The sequence below is a fragment of the Zingiber officinale genome, chromosome 1B, assembly GCF_018446385.1.
Source record: "Zingiber officinale cultivar Zhangliang chromosome 1B, Zo_v1.1, whole genome shotgun sequence".
Taxonomy (NCBI): domain Eukaryota; kingdom Viridiplantae; phylum Streptophyta; class Magnoliopsida; order Zingiberales; family Zingiberaceae; genus Zingiber; species Zingiber officinale.
In genome coordinates this window covers 166,898,661-166,904,660 of record NC_055986.1, presented here as the reverse complement: position 1 = coordinate 166,904,660, position 6,000 = coordinate 166,898,661, and positions in this window count along the sequence as shown.

The following is a 6,000-nucleotide window of genomic DNA, read 5'->3' as shown; positions in this document are numbered from 1 at the left end:
AAGAAGAGAAGCTAGGGTTAGGGTTTTCTGTACTCATTGTAAGCTTTGCGCTTGTATTTTGTTTCCCTTTCCTTTCTTCTTGTACTGAGAGTCTTGTAGGGCTTCTCCGCCCTCGGTAGTTACCGAAAAGGAGTGTTTTCATAGTGGAGGGTGCGTGCGTGGTGTGGATCCTTGGATTAGTCACCTCTTGTGAGGTGGATACCAAGTAAACCAACCGTGTTAGCGTTGTGTGTTTTGTTTCTATATTTTCCGCTGCACATCTTTGAAGAAACAAGCAACGCCGAGCGACGAGCACGCGACGAGCTATTCACCCCCCCTCTAGCTACTTTTGGTCCTAACAAGTGGTATCAGAGCGAGGCCGCTCTTCACCGGAATCATCGCCGGAAGGGTCAAGCATAACAAGAAGAGCTAGAGGGTGAAGAAGTTGAAGCAAAATCATCAAAAGTCAAAGATTTCAAGAAGCTTAACTTCAAGATGCAATTCCAAGATGGACTTGGATTTGACACAAGGGTGGCTCCACCATACACTTCCACGAGTTTCGATTCTTGGAAATCAAGAATCGAAAATTTCCTTATGATGGAGATAGAGCAATGGTTTGCTCTCATGGAAGGATTTGAAGCTCCAACAAACTCCAAGGGCAAGCCTCTCAAGAAAAGCAAATGGGGTCAAGAGCAAGTTCAAAGGAGCAAGGCAAACGATAAAGTGACCAAGCTTTTGGTCAACTTATTGCCAAGCAATATTTTGGCTCAAGTTGGAGAATTCAAGGATGCCAAGGAGCTTTGGAGCAAGTTGGCATTAATCCATGAGATCCCCTCCACTGTACCGAATCAAGAAGAATCCAAAGAGGGCGACTCATTGGAGCGAGATCAAGAGGAGGACTCCGAGGTTGAGAGATGCTCAACATCCGAAGAAGAGGAAATCCAAGAAGCTTCATCCTCAAGGGAATGCAACGAAGGGAACAAGGAGGGAGCATACTCCTTGTTTCATATTCAAGATGATGAAGCCTCCACCTCTAGGATTGAGGGGGAGCAATCCTTGGTGACGCCGGATCAAGAAGAAGGAGAATCCTCCACATCCGGGTCAAGAGAAGAAGAGGATGAAGAAGCTTCTACCTCCACAAGTCAAGAAAAATCAAATGGAGGAGAATCAAGATCGAATCAAAGGGAAGCTTCTACCTCCGGATCCAAAGGAGAAAGTGTCATCCCTACACATAAAGGTATAAACATTTCAATAAATAATAAAAATCATATAATATGTTTTGAGTGTAGAGAAAGTGGACACTACAAGAGCAAGTGTCCCAACTTAGCCAAAAGGAAGGGCCAAGTAACACAAAAGGGAAAGGAAAAGGCCAAGGAGACCATCCCCGGGACGAAAAAGAGCAAGGAGCACATTGTGTGCTTTTTGTGTCAACAAAAAGGGCATTACCGGAGTCAATGCCCTAAGGGGAAGAAGGTGGTCAAGGCTCAAGGAGGCACTAGTCAAGGGGGAGCCTCCAAGGTAAAGAAGAAGACATCTTTTATTGAGCCTATTCTCTTGCAAAATGGTAAAAAGCATGCTAGGTCAAATTTTTATCATTTTAATGCGATTTATCATAAGAATAGAAAGCATGAGGGCTTTAAGGAAAAGCATGTGGCCCTACATGCCAAAACTACACCTAAGGTTAGGAATGTAGGTAAAAATCTAGGCAATAACTCTAAGGATTTTAGATACAAGCCTAGAAACAAAAATGCTCATGAACCAAAACCTAAGGATCTAATGATAGAAAATCAAGTCTTGAGGTCAAGACTTGATAAAATGGAAAAGACCCTAAAAAGGATGGAAAATATCCTAAAAGGGCAAAATGAGCAATACCTAGGGCTAGGAGCACAAAGGTCATCCAATGGCCATAGAGGTTTGGGATACAAACCAAAGGCTCAGAAGGATGCTCCCTCTTACCATAGAGTTCCATACAGTTATGGAACAAACCCTAGGTCTAGTGGTCAAGTCAAAAATACTAGGGAGGTCATCCCTAAGAGTGTTTTTGCAATAAAAGTGACTAAGGCTTCTAAGAAGTCTAAGAAAGTCACCAACAAGGTCACAAGGGAGGCTATCCCTAAAGTTGACCTAGAAAATGTGACCAAGGCTTCTAAGAAGCCAAACAAGGTCACTAGGAAGGTATCTAGGGAAGTTATCCCTAGTGAATATCTAGAGCATCCAAGGAGCACCAATAGGTGTTGGGTTCCTAGGAGCATCTTCTCTACCCCATAGATGGGTTAGAGAGTGTCAACTCCGATTAGAAGGGTAGTTAACCCAACTTTGAGGAAATTGACACTCAAGGAGCATTTTCAAGGTTTTGTTAACCTTTGAAAATGAAATGGAATTATTATTTGCTCCTTGAAAGAGTAAAATGTGCCTAATGGTGGAAAATTGATGTTATTTTAAATGGCACAAAATTTGAGAAAACATAAGAACTACCAAGTTGGGATTTTGGTATGCTCTTAGGAAATTTAAGGCAATCCGGGCCTTAATTTAAAAGTGCTACTCTTGTGGAAAAATGAAATATGCCAACATTTGAGGAATATGCTTAATTTCAATTGGCATAAATTAATCAAGGGAATTAGAAATGCCAATTTAGGTTTTGGCGTTTTCTTGACGCACTTAAGGGCAATCTAGGTTTAAGTTGTAAGTTTAGCTAAGGTTTTAAGGATACTTAGATAGCTAATCTAGGTATATTTTATTTATGCTAAACCTTGCCATGATTGTTTGCCCATCATATGCCATGACATCATGTCTACTTTTGCATTCATGACGTATCATGAAAAATACAAAAATACCATGTCATGTTATGCATACATCATGTAGTTATAGGAATATTTCTTTTGAAAGTTATTTTATTTTGATGTATGCCATAACATTATCATGCATTAAGTTTAATTCCTTGTAATTAAGGACAAAAGGCATTTAACAACACTTATTAACAAGTGACATCCTAGGTGGGTGTCTAATATCTCCAAAATGCCTAGATAGATATGCATGATCCCTAGATTAGGGCAAAACCAAAATCTACATCTCACAAAGACCTCTAAGATGACTTGTATGTGTTTTAGTGCACATTAGATACAAGTGAGATGTTAGGAAGATGAACAAAACTCAAGATGTTGATTTAGTGCATTCTTTTGAGTTTTAGGTTCATCAAAACACATAGTTATGTGTTTTCCCATCATTAGGAAAGCTAATGTACAAGTCATGTGCATTATGCCCAAGGAACATGATGGGATATTGGTTTTGAAAATGATTTTAAATATATTTTGGAAAACCTTGATGAAGGCTATCTTTTGATAGTAATCATCATTGAATAGTTGAACATAAACTTGAAGAAAACACTAAAGTTTTTGCAAGTTTTCAAGTTAGTGTTAATCTTTGAAAATATGATGTATTTTCATAGAAAACTATTTTTCCATGATTAAGTATACCTAAATAATGTCTACACGAAATTTCATAATTTTGGATTTTGTAGAATTTTCTAGGGTTTTGAAGTTGAGTGAAATGGAATTTCAGCAACTATCGAAACTCGATCGATCCATGGATCGATTGGGTTCTGAATCGATCCGTGGATCGATTCGAAGATCTCGTGAGCGAAGCTCGCTAGATTGATCAGCCGATCGATCAGAGTCTGAATCGATCGGTGGATCGATTCAGCGAGTTCAATCGATTGGAACCCAACTCCAATCGATCCAAGTTGCTGATTTTGGCTGGGAAGGCTGATTTCAGCATCTTTGAGCCTATTTTAGTCTAGGTAACCATTCCAAACCCCTAAAATACATTTGTATACATAAAAAGGGTGTTTTCATGTGAAAACAAGGATGGATTGGTTAAGGAAGGCTAAGTTGAAGTTTAGGTTGAGGTTTGTTTCAAATTTTGAATATTTGAACCTCAAAACTTCTAAAATTGGTTTTCCTAATGGTTTAGGGATTCCAAGTCATTGTTGGTGCAATGACAGAAGTTACCACCATGTCTTTAGGGGGAGGGACTCTTTAAAGACATGAAAATTATTTTTCATGAACCTTGGAAGGTGGTTAACCTTCTGTTGTGAACTTGCTCAAGGTTGAGCATTTAAACTTGAAATGGGGATAAATGGGGAGTGGATATCCTCATCATTTCAAGTGGCAACTCAAGTGGTTGAAAATGCTCAAGGTTGGGTATTTGTCAACATTGAGGGAGAAGTTAAGGAAGAATGAAGGGTATGGGACCTTCATTATTGTGTTGATCACAATGAGTGAAGTGGTGATCACGATGAGCAACTCTTCAGGGGGAGAGTCTTCAACAGATGGAGTTGTTGAAGTGTGCCCAAAATTGGAGCATAGGTTGATGTGTGTCCAAAGACGGGTTGATGTGTTTTATTAGTAGGAGGTTGATGTGTGCCAATAGGGGGAGAATGAAAGGAAGTAAGTTAGGTTTTCATTACCTAGAGGGAGTTTGCCCTCTTAGGGGGAGAATGAAAAGCTTAATTTATGGGTTCATTACCTAGTGGCATGAAGAAGGAGGCTATAGGATTAGCCTAACTTACATGTGGGATTGTAAGTGTTATTGTGGTATTGTCAAACATCAAAAAGGGGGAGATTGTTGGTACAATATCCCACAGGTCAAGGGTGACCTGGTTAACCAAGCTGAGCCTTGGTTAGGGTTTAGATGTTTGACAATAAGATATTGATCGAAGAAGAGTCAAGTAGGTCAAGGTTGACCGGATACTTGACTGGGAAGTCCTAACTGGCATGTTAGGCAGAAGGAAGTCCTAGTGAGTGAAGCTAGGTGAAAGTCCTGGTGAGTGAAGCCAGGTGAAAGTTCTAGTGAGTGAAGCTAGGCAGATGGAAAACCCTAGTGAGTGAAGCTAGGTGAAAGTCCTGGTGAGTGAAGCCAGGTGAAAGTCCTAGTGAGTGAAGCTAGGCAGAAGGAAATCCTAGTGAGTGAAGCTAGGTGAAAGTCCTGGTGAGTGAAGCCAGGTGAAAGTCCTAGTGAGTGAAGCTAGGCAGATGGAAAACCCTAGTGAGTGAAGCTAGGTGAAAGTCCTGGTGAGTGAAGCCGTGTGGAAAGTCCTGGTGAGTGAAGCTAGGGATGGAAAAACCTGGTGAGTGAAGCCAGACACGTGGAGATCCAGGTGAGTCAAGGATGATCGGAAACTTGGTGTTGGGAAGCCTAAGTAGGTCAAAGGATTGACTGGATACTTGGCACGAGGAAATCCAGATGGGTCAAGGATGACCGGACATCTGGTGGAAGTCCAAGTAGGTCATGGATGACCAGACACTTGGCACGAGATGGTAAGTCCAAGTGGGTCAAGGTTGACCGGATACTTGGCACGACGAGAAAAGTCCAAGTGGGTCAAAGGATTGACCGGACACTTGGTGGAGAAGTCCTAGCAGGTCAAGGGGTGACCAGATGCGAGGCATGATGTACCAACAGGTCAAGGTTGACCGGATGTTGGTTAGGGAGGTTTGAGACTTGGTTTTGGGCAAAAACCAAGTGCTGGATCGATCCGTGGATCGATCCAGGCTGTGGATCGATCAGTGGATCGATCCAGATCTTTCCCAGTGAACAGAGAGCCTGCGGATCGATCGGTGGATCGATCCAGAGGTCCCAATCGATCATCCGATCGATTGGGACGATAAGCGCTGGATCGATCCGTGGATCGATCCAGGCGTTTTCCCAGAGCACAGAGACGCTCTGGATCGATCCGTGGATCGATCCAAAGTCTCCCCGATCGATTGAGAACATTCGAATCGATCGAGATCCGACCGTTGGCGTCGATAAAAGCCGCAGGCGCACGATTCCTTCGGTATCGCTTCTCCGATTCACTCCAGATCTCTCGCCAACTCCTCCACAGCGCTCTCAAAGATCAGATCGCCAGTTCTTGAAGGATCTTGGAAGCTTTCCAAGTCAAGAGGCGGATCAAAGGCAAGAAGAGAAGCTAGGGTTAGGGTTTTCTGTACTCATTGTAAGCTTTGCGCTTGTATTTTGTTTCCCTTT